The sequence below is a fragment of the Hyperoodon ampullatus genome, assembly GCF_949752795.1.
Source record: "Hyperoodon ampullatus genome assembly, contig: SUPER_X_unloc_1, whole genome shotgun sequence".
NCBI classification, from domain to species: Eukaryota; Metazoa; Chordata; class Mammalia; order Artiodactyla; family Ziphiidae; genus Hyperoodon; species Hyperoodon ampullatus.
The window spans coordinates 5,544,876-5,568,814 of NW_027641097.1; positions in this window are offsets into that span (position 1 = coordinate 5,544,876).

Sequence of the window (23,939 nt, forward strand, 5' to 3'; positions counted from 1 at the left end):
TTCCCGTATTCATCAGAATGCTCCATTAAACTTGTCATCACAAGGCTCCATGGACTTCTCATCACACTGCTCCAGGACCTTGTCATCAAAATGCTCCATTCCCTTGTCATCACAATGCTTCTTGACCACTGTAATCACAATGCTCCATGACACCTGTCATCACAATGCTCCATGCCCCTTGTCATTACAGTGATCCATGACGCTCTTCATCATAATTTCCCATGGTCTTTTCATCACAATGCTCCACGGTCTTGCTATCACAATTCTCCATGCCCTGTTCATCACAATGCTCCATGTCCCAAGTCATTACAGTTCTCCACGTCCTTGTCATCACAATGCTTCTTGACACTTCTCATCACAATGTTACATGAACTTGTCATCACAATTCTCCATGCACTTGTCATCGCAATGCTCTATGACCACTGTCATAGCAAGCTCCATGCGCTTGTCATCACAATGCTTCACGTCGTTGTCATCAAAATTCTCAATGGCCCTTGTCATCACAATGCTCCATGCCCTTGTCATCACAATTCTCCATGACCCTTGTCATCACAGTGTTCCAAGCCCTTATCATCAAAATGCTCCATTACGTTTGTCATCATAATCCTCCATGCACTTGGTATCACAATGCTCCATGCCATTGTCATCACAATGGACAATGACATATGTCATCACAATGCTCCCTGACACCTGTCTTCACAATACTCCATGAGCTTGTCATCACAATGTTCCATGCCCTTGTCATCACAATGCGGATTCCCACTCTCATCACAAGAGTCCATAATATTGTCAGAGCAATGCTCCATGACCCTTGTCATCACAATGCTCCGTGACTCCAGTCATCACAATGGTTCATGACCTTTGTCATCACAGTGGTCCATGTCCTCTTCAAACAAGGCTCTGTGATCTTTTACACCACAATGCTCCATGAATATTTCATCAAAATGCTCTGTGTCCCTTGTCATCAAAATGCTCCATGCCTTTGTCACCACAATGCTCCATGCCCTTCTCAGCACAATGCTCCATGCCCACTGTCATCACAATAATCCATGAAACTTGTCAGACCAATGTTCCATGCACCTGTCTTCACATTGCTCCATGCCCTTGTCATCACAATGCTCAATGACCCCTTTCATCACAATGCTCCGTGACTCCAGTCATCAAAATGCTGCATGACCATTCTCATCACTATGGTGCATGCCGTCGTCACACAAGGCTCTGTGATCTTTTTCACCACAATGTTCCATGAATATTTCATCACAATGCTCTGTGTCCCTTGTCATAAAAATGCTCCATGCCTTTGTCAGCACAATGCTCCATGAAACTTGTCATCAAAATGCTCCATGCTCTTGTCAGCACAATGCTCCATGACCCATGTCATCACAATGTGCCATGCGCTTGTCATCACAATACTCCACATCCTTATCATTGCTATGCTCCATAACACTTGTCATCACAATGCTCCATGCACTTCTCATAAAAATGCTCTCTGACCACATATATCACAATGTTACATCACAAGTCATCACAATACTCCCTCACCCCTGTCATCACAGTGTTCCATGACCGCTGTCATCACAATACTACATGCCCTAATCATCACAATTCTCCATGACCACTGATATCACAGTGTTCCATAACCCCTGTCACAAAATATTCCATGACACTTTTCATCATGTTTCTCGATGACCCTGTCATCACAATGCTCCCTGTCCTTCTCATCTCAACGCACCACGCCCTTGTCGTCAAAAGGCCCCATGACCTTTGTCATCACAAAGCTCCATGACACTTGGCATCACAATGCTCCATGCCCTTGTCACCAAAATGCTCCATGACACTTGTCATCACAATGCTCGATGCCCTTCTCATCACAATGTTCCATGCCCTTGTCATTACAATCCTGCATGATCTATGTGTCACAGTGTTCCGTGCCCTTGTCATCACAATGCTCCATGCCCACCCTCATCACAATAATCCATGAAAATTTTCAGACAAATGCCCCATGCCCTTGTCATCACAATGCTCCATTACCCCTGTCATAACAATGCTCCATGACCCCTGCCAACACAAAGTTCCATAACCCCTATCATAAAAATGTTCCATGATACTTTTCATCAGTTTGCTCCATGACCCTGTCATCACAATGCTACCTGCCCTTCTCATCATAATGCACCACGACCTTGTCATCAAAATGCTCCATGACCTTTGTCAACACAAAGCTCCATGACCATTGGCAACACAATTCTCCATGCCATTTCATCACAATAGTACATGAAACCTCTCATCACATTGCTCCATGCCCTTGTCAGCACAATGCTCCATGACGCTTGTCATCACAATGCTCGATACACTTCTCATCTGAATGCTCCATGCCGTTGTCATTACAATCCTCCATGACACGTGTATCACAGTGTTCCGAGCCCTAGTCATCACAATGCTGCATGCCGAATCACATCACAATAATCCATGAAATTTTCAGACCAATGTTCCATGCCCTTGTCATCACAATGCTACATTACCACATTCATAACAATGCTCCATGTAGACTGCCATCACAATGTTCCATGGCCTTGTTTTCCAAGGCTCCATGACCCTTGTCATCACGATGCTCCAACACCCCTGTTATCACAATGCTCCATGCCCTTGTCGTCACAAAGATCCATGACCCATGTCATCAGAATGCTCCATTGCCTTCTCATCACAATGCTCCATGCCCTTGTCATCACATTGCTTCAAAACCCCTGTAATCTCAATGCTCCATGAACCTTTTTATCAGAATGCTCCATGCCCTTGTCATCACAATGCTCCATGACCCTTGTCATCGCAATGTTCCAAGCCCTTGTCATCAAAATTCTCCATTACCATTGTCATCACAATGCTCCCTGACACCTGTCTTCACAGTACTCCATGCCATTGTCATCACAATGTCCCATGCCCTTGTCATCACAATGCGCCATGCCCACTGTCATCACAATAATCCATGAAACATGTCAGACCAATGTTCCATGCCCCTGTCATCACAATGCTCCATGCCCTTGTCATCACAATGCTCCATGACCGTTGTCATCACAATTCTCTGTGACTCCAGTCATCACAATGCTTCAGGACATTTGTCCTCACAATGGTCCATGCCCTCGTCACAAAAGGCTCTGTGATCTTTGTCACCACAATGCTCCATGCCCTTGTCATCTCCATTCTCCATGCCCACTGTCATCACAACAATCCATGAAATTTGTCAGACCAATGGTCCATGCCACTGTCATCAAAATGCTCCATGCCCTTGTCGTCACAATGCTCCATGACCCCTGTCATCACAGTGCTCCGTGACTCCAGTCATCCCAATGATTCATGACCTTTCTCATTACAATGGTACATGCCCTCGTCACACAAGGCTCTGTGCTCTTTGTCACAACAATGCTCCATGAATTTTTCATCACAATGCTCTGTGTCCCTTGTCAGCACAATGCTCAATGCCTTTGTCAGCACAATGCTCCATGACACTTGTCATCAAAATTCTCCATGCGCTTGTCAGCACAATGCTCCATGATACATGTCATCACAATGTGCCATGCCCTTTTCATCACAATTCTCCATGACCCCTGACATCACAATGTTCCATAACGCCTGTCACAAAATTCTCCATGACCCATTTCATCACAATGCTTCATGACCCCTGACATCACAATGTTCCATAACCCTTGTCATCAAAATATTCCCTGACCCTTTTATTCAAATTGCTCCATGACCCTGTCATCACAATGCTCCCTGCCCTTCTCATCACAATGGACCACACCCTTGTCATCAAAATGCCCCATGACATTTGTCATCACAAAGTTCCATGACACTTGGCATCCCAATACTCCATGCCATTGTCATCACAATGCTCAATGAAATCTCTCATCACATTGCTCCATGCCCTTGTCATCACAATACTCCATTACACCTGTCATAACAATGCTCCATGACCCCTGCCATCACAATGTTCCACGGCCTGTCATCACAAGGCTCCATGACCCTGTTCATCACAATGCTCCACATCAGTTTCATCGCTATGCTCCATAAAATTTGTCATCACAATGCTCCATGCACTTCTCATCAAAATTCTCTCTCACCACATATATCACAATGTTCCATCACTAGTCATCACAATACTCGCTCACCCCTGTCATCACAATGTTCCATGACCACTGTCAACACAGTGCTACATGCCTTTATCATCACAATGCTCCATGACCCCTGACATCACAATGTTCCATAACCCATGTCATCAAAATATTCCATGACACATTTATTCAAATTGCTCCATGACCCTGTCATCACAATGCTCCCTGCCATTCTCATCACAATGTACCACGCCCTTGTCATCAAAATGCCCCATGACATTTGTCATCACAAAGCTCCATGACCCCTGCCATCACAATGTTCCACGGCCTTGTCATCAGAAGGCTCCCTGACCCTTGTCATCACAATGCTCCAAAACCTCTGTAATCACAATTCTCCATGCCACTTTTCATGTCAATGCTCCATGAACACTGTCATCACAATGCACCGTGCCCATCACCATAATATTTCATGCTATTGTCATCACAATGAAATCAAAATGCCCAATGACCTCTGTCATCACAAGGCACCAAGCCCTTCTGATCACAGTGTTCCATAACACTTGTCATCACAATGCCCTATGACGCTGGTCATCACAATTTTCCATGGTCTTCTCATCACAGTGCTCCATGATCTTTGTCATCACAATGCTCAATACACTTATCGTCACAAAGCTCCCTGAAACTTGTCATCAGTATGCTCCTTGAACCCTGTCATGACAAGGTTCCATGCATTTTTCATCACAATGATCCATTCCCTTTTCATCACAATGCTCCAAGACCCTGTAATCACAATGCTCCATGTCCTTGTCATCACAAAGCTCCATGACGCATGCCATCAGAATGCTCCATTGCCTTCTCATCACAATGCTCCATGCCCTTGTAATCACATTGCTTCAAAACCCCTGTAATCTCAATACTCCTTGCACCTTTTCATCAGAATGTTCCATGCCCTTGTCATCACAATGCTCCATGTCACTTGTCATCGCAGTATTCCAAGCCCTTGTCATCAAAATGCTCCATTACCTTTGTCATCATAATCCTCCATGACACTTGGTATCACAATGCTCCATGCCATTGTGATCACAATGGACAATGACATATGTCATCACAATGCTCCCTGACACCTGTCTTCACAATACTCCATGACCTTGTCATCACAATGTTCCATGCCCTTCTCATCACAATGTGCCATGCCCAATGTCATCACAATAATCCATGAAACATGTCAGACCAATGTTCCATGCCCCTGTCATCACAATGCTCCATGCCCTTGTCATCACAATGCTCCATGACCCCTGTCATCACAATGCTCCGTGACTCTAGTCATCACAATGCTTCATGACATTTGTCCTCACAATGGTCCATGCCCTCGTCACAAAAGTCTCTGTGATCTTTGTCACCACAATGCTCCATGCCCTTGTCATCTCCATGCTCCATGCCCACTTTCATCAAAATAATCCATGAAACTTGTCAGACCAATGTTCCATGCCACTGTCATCATATTTCTCCATGCCCTTGTCATCACAATGCTCCATGACCACTGTCATCACAGTGTTCCGTGACTCCAGTCATCACAATGATTCATGACCATTCTCATCACAATGGGCAATGCCCTCGTCACACAAGGCTCTGTGATGTTTGTCACCACAATGATCCATGAATTTTTCATCACAGTGCTCTGTGTCCCTTGTCATCACAATGCTCCATGCCTTTGTCAGCACAATGCTCCGAGACCCTTGTCATCAAAATGTTCCATGCGCTTGTCAGCACAGTTCTCCATGACACATGTCATTACAATATGCCATGCCATTTTCATCACAATGCTGCATGACCACTGACATCACAATGTTCCATAACCCTTGTCACAAAATGCTCCATGACCCATTTCATCAGAATGCTTCATGACCCCTGACATCACAATGTTTCATAACCCCTGTCATCAAAATATTCCATAACCCTTTTTTCAAATTGCTCCATGACCCTGTCATCACAATGCTCCCTGCCCTTCTCATCACAATGCACCACGCACTTGTCATCAAAATGCCCCATGACATTTGTCATCACAAAGCTCCATGACACTTGGCATCACAATGCTCCATGCCATTGTCATCACAATGCTCAATGAAATCTCTCATCACATTGCTGCATGCCCTTGTCATCACAATGCTGCATTACACCTGTCATAACAATGCTCCATGAACCCTGCCATCACAATGTTCCACGGCCTTGTCACCACAAGGCTCCATGACCCTTTTCATCACAATGCTCGACATAATTTTCATCGCTATGTTCCATAAACCTTCTCATCACAATGCTCCATGCACTTCTCATCAAAATGCTCTCTCACCACATATATCACAATGTTCCATCACTAGTCATCACAATACTCGCTCATCCCTGTCATCACAATTTTCCATGACCACTGTCATCACAGTGCTACATGCCTTTATCATCACAATGCTCCATGACCCCTGACATCACAACGTTCCATAAGCCCTGTCACAAAATGTTCCATGACCCATTTCATCACAATGCTTCATGACCCCTGACATCACAATGTTCCATAACACCTGTCATCAAAATATTCCATGACACTTTTGTTCAAATTGCTCCATGACACTGTCATCACAATGCTCCATGCCCTTCTCATCACAATGCACCACGCCCTTGTCATCAAAATGCCCCATGACATTTGTCATCACAAAGCTCCAACACCCCTGTAATCACAATGTTCCATGCCACTTTTCATCTCAATGCTCCATGTACCCTGTCATCACAATGCACCCTGCCCATCACCATAATATTTCATGCTATTGTCATCACAATGAAATCAAAATGCTCAATTACCTCTGTAATCACAATGCACCAAACCCTTCTGATCACTATATACCATAACACTTGTAATCACAATGCCCCATGACGCTGGTCTTCACAATTATCCATGGTCTTGTCATCATAATGCGCCATGATCTTTGTCATCACAATGCTCAATACACTTATCATCACAATGCTCCCTGACAGTTGTCATCAGTATGCTCCTTGAACGCTGTCATGACAAGGCTCCATGCATTTTTCATCACAATGATCTATTCCCTTTTCATCACAATGCTCCAAGACCCATGTAATCACAATGCTCCACGTCCTTGTCATCACAAAGCTCCATGACGCATGTCATCAGAATGCTCCATTGCCTTCTCATCACAATGCTCCATGCCCTTGTAATCACATTGCTTCAAAACACCTGTAATCTCAATGCTCCATGCAATTTTTCATGAGAATGCTCCATGCCCTTTTCATCAGAGTGCTCCATGACCCTTGTCATCGCAATGTTCCAAGCCCTTGTCATCAAAATGCTCCATTAACTTTGTCATCACAATCCTCCATGACACTTGGTATCACAATGCTCCATGACATTGTCATCACAATGGACAATGACATATGTCATCACAATGCTCCCTGACACATGTCTTCACAATACTCCATGACCTTGTCATCACAATGTTCCATGCCCTTGTCATCACAATGTGCCATGCCCACTGTCATCACAATAATCCATGAAACATGTCAGACCAATGTTCCATGCCCCTGTCATCACAACGCTCCATGCCCTTGTCATCACAATGCTCAATGACGCCTGTCATCACAATGCTCTGTGACTCTAGTCATCACAATGTTTCATGACCTTTCTCCTCACTATGGTCCATGCCCTCGTCACACAAGGCTCTGTGACCTTGGTCACCACAATGCTCCATGCCCTTGTCATCTCAATGCTCCATGCCCACTGTCATCACAATAATCCATGAAACTTGTCAGACCAATGTTCCATGCCCCTGTCATCACATTGCTCCATGCCCTTGTCATCACAATGCTCCATGACCCATGTCATCACAATGCTCCGTGACTCCAATCATCACAAAGATTCATGACATTTGTCCTCACAATGGTCCATGCCCTCGTCACACAAGGCTCTGTGATCTTTGTCACCGCAATGCTCCATGAAATTTTCATCACAATGCTCTGTGTCCCTTGTCATCACAATGCTCCATGTCTTTATCAGCACAATGCTCCATGATACTTGTCATCAAAATGCTCCATGCGCTTGTCAGCACAATGCTCCATGACACGTCATCACAATGTGCCATGCTCTTTTCATCACAATGCTCCACATCCTTTTCATCGCTATGCTCCATAAAACTTGTCATCACAATGCTCCATGCACTTCTCATCACAATGCTCTCTCACCTCATATATCATAATGTTCTATCACTAGTCATCACAATACTTGCTCACCCCTGTCATCACAATGTTCCATGACCACTGTCATCACAGTGCTACATGCCCTTATCATCACAATGCTCCATGACCCCTGACATCACAATGTTCCATAACCCCTGTCACAAAATGCTCCATGACCCATTTCATCACAATGCTTCATGACCCCTGACATCACAATGTTCCATAACCCCTGTCCTCAAAATATTCCATGACAGTTTTATTCAAATTGCTCCATGACCCTGTCATCACAATGCTCCCTGCCCTTCTCATCACAATCCACCACGCCCTTGTCATCAAAATGCCCCATTACATTTGTCATTACAAAGCTCCATGACCCTTGGCATCACAATGCTCCATGCACTTCTCCTCAAAATGCCTTCTCAGCCATGATATCATAATGTTCCATCACTAGTCATCACAATACTCCCTCAACCCTGTCATCACAATGTTCCATGACCCCTGTCATCACAATGCTCCATTACATTTGTCATCACAATCCTCCATGACACTTGGTATCACAATGCTCCATTCCATTGTCATCACAATGGACAATGACATATGTCATCACAATGCTCCCTGACACCTGTCTTCACAATATTCCATGACCTTTTCATCACAATGTTCCATGCCCTTGTCATCACAATGTGCCATGCCCACTGTCATCACAATAATCCAGGAAAATTGTCAGACCAATGTTCCATGCCTCTGTCATCACAATGCTCCATGCCCTTGTCATCACAATGCTCCATGACCCATGTCATCACAATGCTCCGTGACTCCAGTCATCACAATGCTTCATGACCTTTGTCCTCACAATGGTCCATGCCCTCGTCACACAAGGCTCTGTGACCTTTTTCAACACAATGCTCCATGCGCTTGTCATCACAATGCTCCATGCCCACTGTCATCACAATAATCCATGAAACTTCTCAGTCCAATGGTCCATGCCCTCGTCACACAAGGCTCTGTGATCTTTGTCACCACAATGCTCCATTAACTTTTCATCATAATGCTCTGTGTCCCTTGTCTTCACAATGCTCCATGTCTTTGTCAGTGCAATGCTCCATGAAACGTTTCATCACAATGGTCCATGCGCTTTTCAGCACAGTGCTCCATGACCCGTGTCATCATAGTGCTCCTTGACTCCAGTCATCACAATGCTCCATGAGATTTGTCATCACAGTGGTCCATGCCCTCTTCACACAAGGCTTTGTGACCTTTGTCACCACAATGCTCCATGCCCTTGTCATCACAATGCTCCATGCCCACTGTCATCACAATAATCCATGAAACTTGTCAGACCAATGTTCCATGCCCCTGTCATCACATTGCTCCATGCCCTTGTCATCACAATGCTCCATGACCCCTTTCATCACAATGCACCGTGACTCCAGTCATCACAATGCTTCATGACCTATCTCATCACTATGGTCCATGCCCTCGTTACAAAAGGGTCTGCGATCTTTTTCACCACAATGCTCCATGAATATTTCATCACAATGCTCTGTGTCCCTTGTCATCAAAATGCTCCATGCGTTTGTCAGCACAATGCTCCATGACACTTGTCATCAAAATGCTCCATGCACTTTTCAGCACAATGCTCCACATCCTTATCATTGCTATGCTCCATAACACTTGTCATCACAATGCTCCATGCACTTCTCATCAAAATGCTTTCTGACCACATATATCACAATGTTACATCAGTAGTCATCACAATACTCCCTGACCCCTGTCATCACAGTGTTCCATGACCCCTGTCATCACAGTGCTACATGCCCTTATCATCACAATGCTCCATGACCCCTGACATCACAATATTCCATAACCCCTGTCACAAAATGTTCCATGACCCATTTTATCACAATGCTTCATGACCCCTGACATCACAATGTTCCATAACCCTTGTTATCAAAATATTCCATGACACTTTTCATCAACTTGCACCATGACCCTGTCATCACAATGCTCCCTGTCCTTCCCATCTCAAAGCACCATGCCCTTGTCGTCAAAATGCCCCATGACCTTTGTCATCACAAAACTCCATGCCATTGTCATCACAATGCTCAATGAAATATCTCATCACATTGCTCCATGCCCTTGTCATCACAATGCTCCATTACACCTGTCATAACAATGCTCCATGACCCCTGCCATCACAATGTTCCACGGCCTTATCATCATAAGGCTCCATGAACCTTGTCATCACAATGCTCCAAGACCTCTGTAATCACAATTCTCCATGCCACTTTTCATTTCAATGCTCCATGAACACTGTCATCACAATGCACCATGCCCATTATCATAATGATTAATGCTATTGTCATCAAAATGAAATTAAAATGCTCCATGACCTCTGTCATCAAAATGCTCCAAACCCTTCTGATCACAATGTTCCATAACACTTGTCATCACAATACCCCATGACGCTCGTCATCACAATTATGCAAGGTCCTCTCATCACAATGCTCCATGACCTTTGTCACCACAATGCTCAATATACTTATCATCACAATGCTCCCTCACACTTGTCATCAGTATGCTCCTTGAACACTGTCTTAACAAGGACCCATGCCTATTTCATCACAATGATCCATTCCCTTTTCATCACAATGCTCCAAGACCCCTGTTATCACAATGCTCTGTGACTTCAGTCATCACAATCCTTCATGACATTTGTCATCACAATGGTCCATGACCTCGTCACACAAGCTCTGTGACCTTTGTCACCACAATGCTCCATGAAATTTTAATCACAATGCTCTCTGATCCTTGTCATCGCAAAGCTCCATGCCTTTGTCAGCACCATGCTCCATGACCCTTGTCATTACAATGCGCCATGCACTTGTCATCAAATTGCTTCAAATCCCCTGTAATCTCAATGCTCCATGCACCTTTTCATCAGAATGCTCCATGTCCTTTTCATAAAAATGCTCCATGACCCTTGTCATCGCAATGTTCCAAGCCCTTGTCATCAAAATGCTCCATAACCTTTGTCATCACAAAGCTCCATGACACTTGGCATCACAGTGCTCCATGCCATTTCATCACAATGCTACATGAAACCTCTCATCACATTGCACCATGCCCTTGTCAGCACAATCCTCCATGACACTTGTCATCACAATGCTCGATACTCTTCTCATCACAATTCTCCATGCCCTTGTCATTACAATCCTCCATGACACATGTATCACAGTGTTCCGTGCCCTAGTCATCAAAATGCTCCATGCCGAATCTCATCACAATAATCCATGAAATTTTCAGACCAATGTTCCATGCCTTTGTCATCACAATGCTCCCTTACCCCTGTCATAACAAAGCTTCATGACCCCTGCCATCACAATGTTCTACGGCCTTGTCATCCAAGGCTCCATGACCCTTCTCATCATAGTGCTCCAAGACGTCTGTAATCACAATGATCCATGGCATTGTCGTCACACTGATTCATGACGCATGTCATCAGAATGCTCCATGGCCTTCTCATCAAAATGCTCCATTCCCTTGTCATCACAATGCTCCAAGACCCCTGTAATCACAATGCTCCATGCCCCTTGTAATTACAGTCCTCCATGAAGCTCGTCATCACAATTATCCGTGCTCTTCTCATCACAATGCTCCACTGTCTTGCCATCACAATGCTCCATGCCCTCATCATCACAATGCTCCATGTCCCATGTCATCACAATTCTCCACGTCCTTGTCATCACAATGCTCCATGACACTTCTTATCACAATGTTACATTATCTTGTCATTACTATTCTCCATGCACTTGTCATTGCAATGCTCTATGACCCCTGTCATAGCATGTTCCTTGCGCTTGTTATCACAATGCTTCACGAAGTTGTCATCAAAATTCTCAATGGCCTTTCTCATCACAATTCTCCATGCACTTGTCATCACAATGCTCCATGACCATTTTCATCACAGTGTCCTGAGCCCTTGTCATCAAAATGCTCCATTACCTTTGTCATCACAATCCTCCATGACACTTGTTATCACAAAGCTCCATGCCATAGTCATCACAATGGACAATGACATATGTCATCACAGTGCTCCCTGACACATGTCTTCACAATACTCCATGACCTTGTAATCACAATGTTCCATGCCCTTGTCGTCACTATGCGCCATGCCCACTGTCATCACAATAATCAATGAAATTTGTCAGACCACTGTTCCATGCCCCTGTCATCACAATGCACCATGCACTTGTCATCACAATGCTCCATGACCCCTGTCATCACAATGCTCCGTGACTACAGTCATCACAATGCTTCATGACCTTTGTCATCCCAATTGTCCAATCCCTCGTCACACAAGGCTCTGTGACCTTTGTCACCACAATGCTCCATGTCCTTGTCATCACAATGCTCAATGACGCATGTCATCAGAATGCTCCATTGCCTTCTCATCACAATGCTCCTTGCCCTTGTCATCACAATGCTTCAAAACACCTGTAATCACAATGCTCCATGCACCTTTTCATCAGAATGCTCCATGACACTTTTCATCAAAATGCTCCATGACCCCTGACATCACAATGTTCCATAACCCCTGTAATCAAAATGTTCCATGATGCTTTTCATCAATTTGCTCCATGACCCGGTCATCACAATGTTCCCTGACCTTCTCATCACAATGCACCACGACCTTGTCATCAAAATGCTCCATGACCTTTGTCATCACAAAGCTCCATGACCGTTGGCATCACAATGCTCCATGCCATTTCATCACAATGCTACATGAAACCTCTCATCACATTGCTCCATGTCCTTGTCAGCACAATGCTCCATGACGCTTGTCATCACAATGCTCGATACTCTTCTTATCACAATGCTCCATGTCCTTGTCATTACAATCCCCCATGACACATGTATCACAGTGTTCCGTGCCCTAGTCATCACAATGCTCCATGCCGAATCTCATCACAATAATCCATGAAATTTTCAGACTAATGTTCCATGCCCTTGTCATCACAATGCTCCGTTACCCCTGTCAGAACAATGCTCCATGACACCTGTCATCACAATGTTCCACGGCCTTGTCATCCAAGGCTCCATGACCCTTGTCATCACAGTGCTCCAAGACCCCTGTAATCACAATTTTCCATGCCCTTGTCATCACAAAGATTCATGACGCATGTCATCAGAATGCTCCGAGGCCTTCTCATCACAATTCTCTATGCCCTTGTCATCACAATGCTCCAAGAAACCTGTAATCACAATGCTCCATGCCCCTTGTCATTACAGTGCTCCATGACGCTCGTCATCATAATTATCCGTGATCTTCTCATCACAATGCTCCACGGTCTTGTCATCACAATGCTCCATGCCCTGGTCATCACAATGCTCCATGTCCCATGTCATCACAATTCTCCAAGTCCTTGTCATCACAATGCTCCTTGACACTTCTTATCACAATGTTACATGATATTTTCATCACAGTTCTCCATGCCCTTGGCATCACAATGCTCCATGCCATTTTCATCACAATGCTTCATGACCCCTGTAATCACAATGCTCCATGCACCTTTTCATCAGAATGCTCCATGAGACTTTTCATCAACAAGGCTCCATGATTTTCTCATCACAATGCCCTAGGACCTTGTCATCACAATGCCCCATTACCCTGTCATCACAATACTCCATGAACATTTTCAGCCCAATGCTCCATGACCTTCTTATCACAATGCTCCATGACCCTGGCATCACAATGCTCCATGACCACTGTCATCACAGAGCTCCATGACCCCTGACAACACAATGATATGGGAATCTTGTATTCAAAATGCTCCATGACCCTTGTCATCACAATGCTCCATGCCCTTTTCATCACAATGCTCCATGAAGCCTCTCATCACATTGCTCCATGCCCTTGTCATTACAAACCTCCATGATCCATGTATCACAGTGTTCCGTGCCCTTGTCATCACAATGCTCTATGCCCACTCTCATCACAGTAATCCATGAAAGTTTTCAGACCAATGCTCGATACCCTTGTCATCACAATCCTCCATTGCCCATGTCATAACCATGCTCCATGAATCCTGCCATCACAATGTTCTATGGTCTTGTCATCAGGAGGATCCAATACCCCTGTAATCACAATGCTCCATGCCCCTTTTCATCAGAATGCTCCATGAGAATTATCAGCAAAAGGCTCCATGGCCCTCTCATCACAATGATCCAGTACCTTGTCATCACACTGGTCCATGCCCACTTCATCAAAAGGCTCTGTGAAATTTGTCACCACAATGCTCCATGAAAATTTCATCACAATGCTCTTTTACCCATGTCTTCACTATGCTCCATGCCTTTGTCAGCACAATGCCCCATGACACTTGTCATCACAATGCTCGATACTCTTCTCATCACAATGCTCCATGCCCTTGTCATTACAATCCTCCATGACACATGTATCAAGTGTTCCGTGCCCTATTCATCACAATGCTCCATGCCGAATCTCATCACAATAATCCATGAAATTTTCAGACCAATATTCCATGCACTTGTCATGACAATGCTCCATTACCCCTGTCATAACAATGCTCCATGACCCCTGCCATCACAATGTTCCACGGCCTTGTCATCCAAAGATCCATGACCCTTGTCATCATACTGCTCCAAGACCTCTGTAATCACAATGCTCCATGACCTTGTCGTCACAATGATTCATGACGCATGTCATCAGAATGCTCCATGGCCTTCTCATGAAAATGCTCCATTCCCTTGTCATCACAATGCTCCAGGAACCCTGGATTCACAAAGCTCCATGCCCCTTGTCATTACAGTGCTCCATGACGCTCGTCATCACAATTATCCGTGATCTTCTCATCACAATGATCCAAGGTCTTGCCAGCACAATGCTCCATGCCCTGGTCATCACAATGCTCCATGTCCCATGTCATCACAATTCTCCACGTCCTTGTCATCACAATGCTCCATGACACTTCTTATCACAATGTTACATGATCTTGTCATCACAATTCTCCATGCACTTGTCATCGGAATGCTCAATGATCCCTGTCATAGCAAGCTCCATGAGCTTGTCACCACAATGCTTCACGACATTGTCATCAAAATTCTCAATGGCCCTTGTCATCACAATGCTCCATGCCCTTGTAATCACAATGCTCCATGACCCTTGTCATCACAATGTTCCAAGCCCTTGTCATCAAAATGCTCCATTACCTTTGTCATCACAATCCTCCATGAGAATTGGTATCACAATGCTCCATGCCATTGTCATCACAATGGACAGTGACATATGTCATCACAATGCTCCCTGACACCTGTCTTCACAATACTCCATGACCTTGTCATCACAATGTTCCATGCCCTTGTCATCACAATGCACCATGCCCACTGTCATCACAATAATCCATGAAACATGTCAGACCAATGTTCCATGCCCCTGTCATCACAATGTTCCATGCCCTTTTCATCACAATGCTCCATGACCCCGGTCATCACAATGCTCCGTGACTCCAGTCATCACAATGCTTCATGACCTTTGTCATCACAATGTTCCATGGCCTCGTCACACAAGGCTCTGTGACCTTTGTCACCAAAATGCTCCATGACCTTGTCATCACAAAGCTCCATGACGCATGTCATCACAATGCTCCAGTGCTTTCTCATCACAATGCTCCTTGCCCTTGTCATCACAATGCTTCAAACCCCTGTAATCACAATGCTCCATGCACCTTTTCATCAGAATGCTCCATGGCCCTTTTCATCAAAATGCTCCATGACCCATGACATCACAGTGTTCCATAACACGTGTCATCAAAATGATCCATGACACTTTTCATCAATTTGCTCCATGACCTTGTCATTACAATTCTCCCTGCCCTTCTCATCACAGTGCACCACGACCTTGTCATCAAAATGCTCCATGACCTTTGTCATCACAAAGCTCCATGACCCTGGGCATCACAATGCTCCATGCCATTTCATCACAATGCTACATGAAACTTCTCATCACATTGCTCCATGCCCTTGTTAGCACAATGCTCCATGACGCTTGTCATCACAATGCTCGATACTCTTCTCATCACAATGCTCCATGCCCTTGTCACTACAATCCCCCATGACACAGGTATCACAGTGTTCCGTGCCCTAGTCATCACAATGCTCCATGCCGAATCTCATCACAATAATCCATGAAATTTTCAGACTAATGTTCCATGCCCTTGTCATCACAATGCTCCATTACCCCTGTCATAACAATGCTCCATGATCCCTACCATCACAATGTTCCACCGCCTTGGCATCCAAGGCTCCATGACCCTTGTCATCACAATGCTCCAAGACCCCTGTAATCACAATGCTCCGTGCCCTTGTTATCACAAAGATTCATGACACATGTCATCAGAATGCTCCATGGCCTTCTCATCACAATGCTCCATTTCCTTGTCATCACAATGCTCCAAAACCCCTGTAATCAGAATGCTCCATGCCCCTATTCATCATAATGCTACATGAGACGTGTCATCAAAAGGCTCCATGGTCTTCTCATCAGACTGCTCCAGGACCTTGTCATCACAATGCTCCATTCCCTTGTCCTCACAATGCTCCTTGCCCACAGTCATCACAATACTCCATGAATATTTTCAGGCCAATGCTCCATGACCTTCTCATCACAATGCTCCATGATACTTCTCATCACAATGTTACAAGATCTTTTCATCACAATTCTGCATGCACTTGTCATCGCAATGCTCTATGACCCCTGTCATAGCAAGCTCAATGCGCTTGTCATCACAATGCTTCACGACGTTGTCATCAAAATTCTCAATGGCACTTGTCATTTCAATGCTCCTTGACCCTTGTCATCACAATGTTCCAAGCCCTTGTCATCAAAATGCTCCATTACCTTTGTCATCACAATCCTCCATGACACTTTGTATCACAATGCTCCATGCCATTGTCATCACAATGGACAATGACATATGTCATCACAATGCTCCCTGACTCCAGTCATCACAATGCTTCATGACATTTGTCATCACAATGGTCCATGCCCTCGTCACACAAGGCTATGTGACCTTTGTCACCACCATGCTCCATGCCCTTGTCATCACAATGCTCCATGCCCACTGTCATCAAAATAATCCATGAAACATGTCCGACCAATGATCCTTGCCCTCTTAACACAAGGCTCGGTGATCTTTGTCACCAGAATGCTCCATGAACTTTTCATCACAATGCTCTTTGTCCCTTGTCATCACAATGCTCCATGCCTTTGTCAGCACAATGCTCCCTGACCCATGTCATCACAATGCGCTATGCGCTTGTCATCACAATGCTCCACATCCTTTTCATTGCTATGCTCCATAAAATTTGTCATCACAATGCTCCATGCACTTCTCATCAAAATGTTCTCTCAACACATATATCACAATGTTCCATCACCAGTAATCACAATACACCTTCACCGCTGTCATCACAATGTTCCATGACCCCTGTCATCATAGTGCTACATGCCCTTATCATCACAATGCTCCATGACCCCTGACATCACAATGTTCCATAACCCCTGTCATCAAAATATTCCATGACCTTTTTCATCAAATTGCTCCATGATGCTTTCATCACAATGCTCCCTGCCCTTCTCATGACAATGCACCAAACCCTTGTCATCAAAATGCCCCATGACCTTTGTCATCACAAACTCCATTAACCCTGTCATAACAATGATCCATGACCCCTGCCATCACAAGGTTCCGCAGCCTTGTCATCACAAGCCTCCATGACCCTTGTCATCACAATGCTCCAAGACCCCTGTAATCACAATGCTCCATGCCCTTGTCATCACAAAGCTCCATGACGCCTGTCATCTGAATGCTCCATGGCCTTCTCATCACAATGCTCCATGCCCTTGTCATCACAATGCTCCAACAGCCCTGTAATCACAATGCTCCATGCCCCTATTAATCTCAATGCTCCATGAACCCTGTCATCACAATGCACCGTGTACATCACCATAATATTTCATGCTATTGTCATCAAAATGAAATCAAACTGCTCAATGACCTTTGTCACCACAATGCTCCATGAAATTTTTATCACAATGCTCTGTGACCCTTGTCATCACAAAGCTCCATGCCTTTGTCAGCACAATGCTGCATGACCCCTTTCATCAAAATGCTCCATGACCCCTGACATCACAATGTTCCATAACCCCTGTCATCACAATGTTCCATGACACTTTTCATTAAATTGCTCCATGTCCCTCTCATCACAATGCTCCCTTCCCTTCACAACATAAAGCAACACGCCCTTGTCATCAAAATGCCTCATGACCTTTGTCATTCCGCATCCCCATTTCACTTGGCATCACAATGCTACATACCATTGTCATCACAATGCTCCATGAACCCTCTCATCATATTGTTCCATGTCCTTGTCATCACAAATTCCATGACGCTTGTCATCACAATGCTCGATGCCCTTCTCATCACAATGCTCCTGGCCCTTGTCATTACAATCTTCCATGACCCATGTAACACAGTGTTCCTTGCCCTTGTCATCACAATGCTCCATGCCTACTCTCATCACAATAATCCATGAAAATTTTCAGACCAATTCTCCATGCCCTTGTCATCACAATGCTCCATTACACTTGTCATAACAATGCTCCATGACCCCTGTCATCACAATATTGCACGGCCTTGTCATCAAAATGCTCCATGACCCCTGTAATCACAATGCTCCATGCCCTTGTCATCACAAAGCTCTATGACGCATGTCATCAGAATGCTCCTCGGCTTTCTCATCACATTTCTCCATGCCCTTGTCATCACAATGCTCCAAAAACACTGTATTCACAATGCTCCATACCCTTGTCACCACAAAGCTCCATGACGCATGTCAGCAGATTGCTCCTTGGCCTTCTCATCACAATGCTCCATGCCCTTGTCATTACAATGTTCCAAGACCCCTGTAATCACAATGCTCCATGCCCCTTTTCATCAGTATGCTCCATGAGACTCGTCATCACAAGGGTCCATGGTCTTCTCAGCACAATGATCCAGGACCTTGTCATCACAATGTTTCAGGAAATTTTCATCAAAATTCTCAATGGCCCTTGTCATCATAATATTCCAAGTCCTAATCAACATAATGCCCCATTATCTTTCTCATCACAATCCTCCATGAAACTTGGCATCACAATGCTCCATGCCATTGTCATCGCAATGGACCATGACATATGTCATCACATGCTCCCTGACACCTGTCTTCACAATACTCCATGACCTTGTCATCACAATGCTCCATACCCTTGTCATCACAATCCGCCATGCCCACTCTCATCACAATAATCCATGAAACATGTCAGACCAATGCTCCATGCCCCTGTCATCACAATGCTCCATGCCCTTGTCATCACAATGCTCCGTGACTCCAGTCATTACAATGCTTCAAGACCTTAGTCAACACAGTAGTCCATGCCCGCGTCATCACAATGCTCTGTGACCCTTGTCATCACAATGCTCCTTGCCTTTGTCCGCACAATACTCCATGACCCTTGTCAAAACAATGTGCCACATGCTTTTCATCACAATAGTCCACAACCTTGTTATCACAATGCTCCATAAACATTTTCATCACAATGCTCCATGCACTTCTCATCAAAATGCTCTCTCACCACTTATATAACAATGTTCCATCACTAGTCATCACAATACTCGCTCACCCCTGTCATCACAAAGTTCCAGGACCCCGTCATCACAATGCTACATGCACTTATCATCACAATGCGCCATGACGCCTGATATCACAATGTGCCATAACACCCGTCATCAAAATGTTCCATGACCCTTTCATCAAATTGCTCCATGACCCTGTCATCACAATGTTCCCTGCCCTTCTCATCACAATGCACAACGCCCTTGTCATAAAAATACTCCATGACATTTGTCATCTCAAAGCTCGATGAGCCTTGGCATCACAATGCCCCATGTCATTGTCATCACAGTGCTCCATGAACCCTCTCATCACATTGATCCATGCCCTTGTCATCACAAAGCTCCATGACTCTTGTCATCACAATGCTCGATGCCTTTCTCATCACAATGCTCCAAGCCCATTTCATTACAATCCTCCATGACCAATGTATCACAGTGTTCCGAAACCTTGTCATCACAATTCTCCATGCCCACTCTCATCACAATAATCCATGAAACTTTTCAGACCAATGCTCAATACCCTTCTCATCACAAAGCACCATTACCGCTGTCATAGCAATGCTCCATGACCCCTGCCATCACAATGTTCTACAGCCGTGTCATCACAATGCTCCATGACACTTGTCATCACAATGCTCCAAGACCCTGTAGTCACAATGCTCCATGCCCATGTCATCACAAAGCTCAATGACACATGTCATCAGAATGCTCCATGGCCTTCTCATCGCATTGCTCCATGTCCTTTTCATCACAATGCTCCAAGACCCCTGTAATCACAATGCTCCAAGAACCCTGTCATCACAATGCATCATGCCCATCATCATAATTCTTCACGCCATTGTCATCACAATGCACCATGACATATGTCATCACAATGCTCCCTGACACCTGTCTTCACAATACTACATGACCTTGTCATAACAATGTTCCATTCCTTTGTTATCACAATGTGCCATGCCCACCCTCATAGCAATAATCCATGAAACTTTTCAGACCAATTCTCCATGCCCCTGTCATCACAATGCTCCATGCCTTGTAATCACAATGCTCCATGAAACCTCACATCATAATGCTCCATGAATCCAGTCATAACAATGCTTTATGACCTTTGTCATCACAATGGTCCATTCCCTCGTCATCACAATGCTCTGTAACACTTGTCATCACAATGCTCCATGCCTTTGTCAGCACAGTGCTCCATGACCTTGTCATCACAATGCTCCATGCGCTTGTCAGCACAACGCTCCAAGACACATGTCATCACAATATGCCATGCAATTCTCATCACAATGCTCCACAACCTTGTCATCACAATGCTCCAGAAAACTTGTCATCAAAATGCTCCATGCACTTCTCATCTAAATGTTCTCTCACCACTGATATCTCACTGTTCCATCACTAGTCATCACAATACTCCCTCACCCCTTTCATCACAATGTTCCATGACCACTGTCATCAAAATGCTACATGCTCTTATCATCACAATGCTCCACGACCACTGACATCACAATGTTCCATAAGACCTGTCATCAAAATGTTCCCGGACACTTTTCAACAAATTGCTCCATGACTTTGTCATCACAATGCTCCCTGCCCTTCTCATCACAATGCACAAAGCTCTTGTCATCAAAATGCTTCATGACCTTTGTCATCACAAAGCTCCATGACCCTTGGCATCACAATGCTCCATGCCATTGTCTTCACAATGCTCCATGAAACCTATCATCACATTGCTCCTTGCCCTTGTCATCACAAAGCTCTATGACGCTTGTCATCACAATGCTCAATGCCTTTCTCATCACAATGATCCATGCCCTTGTCATTACAATCCTCCATGACCCATGAATCACCGTGTTCTGTGACCTTGTCATCACAATGCTGCATGCCCACTCTCGTCACAATAATCCATGAAACATTTCAAACCAATGCTCCATGCCCTTGTCATCACAATGCTCCATTACACCTGTCATAACAATGCTCCATGACCCCTGCCATCACAATATTGCATGGCGTTGTCATCACAAGTCTCCATGACCCTTGTCATAACAATGCTCCATGACCCCTGTAATTACAAGGCTCCATGCCCCTTTTCACCTCAATTCTCCATGAACACTGTCATCACAATGCACAATGCCCATCATCATAAAGCTTCATGCTATTGTCATCAAAATGAAATCAAAATGCTCCATGACCTCTGTCATCACAATGCTCCGAACCATTGTGATCACAATGCTCCATGACCTTTGTCATCACAATGCTCCTTGACATTTGTCATGAGTATGCACCTTGAACCCTGTCATGACAAGGCTCCATGCGTTTTTCATCACAGTGATCCATAGACTTTTCATCACAATGCTCCAAACCCCTGTAATAACAATGCTCCATGCCCTTGTCATCACAAAGCTTCATGACGCATGTCACCAGCATGCTCCATGTCTTTCTCAGCACAATGCTCCATGCCCTTGTCATCACAAAGCTCCAAGGCTCCTGTAATCACAATGCTCCATGCCCCTTTTCATCAGAATGCTCCATGACACTTGTCATCACAAGGTTCTATGGTCTTCTCATCACAATGCTCCATTGCTTTTGTCATCACAATCCTCTATGACCCTTGGCATCACAATGCTCCATGCCATTGTCATCACAATGCTCAATGAAATCTCTCATCACATTGCTCTATGCCCTTGTCATCACAATGCTCCATTACACCTGTCATAACAATGCTCCATGACCCCGGCCATCACAATGTTCCACGGCCTTGTCATCACAAGGCTCCATGACCATTGTCATCACAATGCTCCAAAACCTCTGTTATCACAATTCTCCATGCCACTTTTCATCTTAATGCTCCATGAACACTGTCATCACAATGCACCATGCCCATCATCATAATGATTCATGCTGTTGCCATCAAAATGAAATCAAAATGCTCCATGTCCTCTGTCATCACAATGCTCCAAACCCTTCTCATCACAATGTTCCATAACAATTGTCATCACATTCCCCATGACGCTCGTCATCACAATTATGCAAGGTGATCTCATCACAATGCTCCATGACCTTTGTCACCACAATGCTCAATACACTTGGCATCACAATGCTCGCTGACACTTGTCATCAGTATGCTCCTAGAACACTGTCATGACAAGGCCCCATGCCTTTTTCATCACAATGATCCATTCCCTTTTCATCACAATGCTCCAAGACGCCTGTTATCACAATGCTCCATGTCCTTTTCTTCACAAAACTCCATGACGCATGTCATCAGAATGCTCCATTGCCTTCTCATCACAATGCTCCATGCCCTTGTAATCACATTGCTTCAAAACCCCTGTAATCTCAATGCTCCATGCAACTTTTCATCATAATGCTCCATGCCCTTGTCATGACAATGCTCCATGACCCTTGTCATCGCAATGTTCCAAGCCCTTGTCATCAAAATGCTCCATTAGCTTTGCCATCACAATCCTCCATGACACTTGGTATCACAATGCTCCATGCCATTGTCATCACAGTGGACAATGACATATGTCATCACAATGCTCCCTGACACCTGTCTTCACAATATTCCATGACCTTGTCATCACAATGTTCCATGCCCTTGTCCTCACAATGCGCCATGCCCACTGTCATCACAATAATCCATGAAACATGTCAGACCAATGTTCCATGCAACTGTCATCACAATGCTCCATGCCCTTGTCATCACAATGCTCTATGACCCCTGTCATCACAATGCTCCGTGACTCCAGTCATCACAATGCTTCATGACCTTTGTCCTCACAATGGTCCATGCCCTCGTCACACAAGGTTCTGTGACCTTTGTCACCACAATGCTCCATGCCCTTGTCATCTCAATGCTCCA